General features: G+C 36.5%; 1 protein-coding gene across 3 annotated transcripts in view; it reads left to right on the forward strand.

Moving 5' to 3' along the window:
- The window catches only part of LOC111925702 (uncharacterized), a 198,231-nt gene extending 198,175 nt beyond the window's left edge, over positions 1-56 (forward strand). For all 3 annotated transcript variants that reach the window (XM_086876592.1, XM_086876593.1, XM_086876602.1), the window contains one exon: positions 1-56. This exon is cut by the window's left edge and continues 284 nt beyond it. The gene's annotated coding sequence lies outside the window, so the exon portion shown is untranslated.
- The last annotated feature ends 1,296 nt before the right edge of the window (positions 57-1,352 follow it).

The raw sequence follows: 1,352 nt of genomic DNA on the forward strand, positions 1-1,352 counted from the left end.
TATTTTTTTTTCTAAACTCTCTAACAGGCCTCTGGTGGTTACAGGTATTGATCGTCAGAAAGTAATCTGTTCAGGTTTGGGGGCATGCCAGACCGAATCCTGCAGTATGTTCCTTCCTCTCCAAGGACATGTTGAGCTTTTCATACTGTCCACACTGGCATGCTTGTCAGCTGTCTGGCTTCTTTGTCTTTACTGCTTTCCCTGTTTGTGGAAAGCATATTATTAAACCTCCCTTATACGAATATTGTACATTACTCCTCTAGAATTTTCTACCCGTGCTGAAGGTTTTTTACCCCAATTTTTAACCCTCATTTTTCTTCTATAATCATTATTTGATTCCCTCTGGCTGCCTGCTACTTATTTGTAGTAGTACCATTCATCCATTGAGACTTTTCCATCTGTCACACAGTTTTACTTTCTCTCCCCAGAAGCTTTCTTCTCTTACTGTGCCATGCTTGATTTTTTGTGTTTAATTGCATGTTTGTTTGCTCTTTTTAGTATTTTAAAAAATGCTTCAGTATTTAGAACAAATACAAGAAGAAGAGAAAACTCCCAACATAGCAAAGAGAAGCTCAAATCCAGTACTGCACATAGAAACAGGAAGAGGAGACAGATTCCTGGTGAATTAAGGAATCAACACATATAGCCAGGGCAGAACTAGTGGCCAGACCTTGCTCTCTCTGAATTGTTTTCATTGCCTTCCAAATCCTTCCAGTTTTGCGCTAGATAAATAGGTGATGTCAGGAAATGTTGCATTCCCTCTGCTGTACTGACTCCCTTTAGTGTATTGATTACAAAGATGATCTGAGGAAAACCAAACATACTGAGGTACAATACTGTGATTATGTTAAGCAAATAATGTTTTAAAGTGTCAGGCACTGACACCTTACCTAAACAAGATTGTGGTCATATCCTACATTTAAAATTAAATGAGCAATTTTTGTTTTCAGAGGGTAGATATTAAAGAAATGCAGCACTTGTTAGTGTTTCCCAGGTGAAATGCAGGAAGGTCTAAAGCCAGCAGCATAACCCCTCAGAATCATTGTTTTTTCTCTGTGTATCTTCAACCCCTATTAAAGCAAGTTTTAGTTTTTGATGTGAGCAATAACAGGAAATTTAACAGCAGCTCTACAGATCACTTGCGATTGAATCAAATCTCAAATCTTCAGTCTTGGAGAACTCACAAAATTACCTGCTTCTGATAATATATTTTGAATATCTCTTTATTTTTTTCTTCTTCTTTTCCTCATATACATCTCATTGTATCATCTTATGTTCTTGTTTCAAAAGTTCCTGCAAGTTTATCTATATTATTAGGATTGGTAAAAAGTATGTGTTGTGTTTTCAAAAAT

Source organism: Cyanistes caeruleus, chromosome 2, assembly GCF_971803275.1.
Source record: "Cyanistes caeruleus chromosome 2, bCyaCae1.hap1.1, whole genome shotgun sequence".
Classification (NCBI taxonomy): Eukaryota; Metazoa; Chordata; class Aves; order Passeriformes; family Paridae; genus Cyanistes; species Cyanistes caeruleus.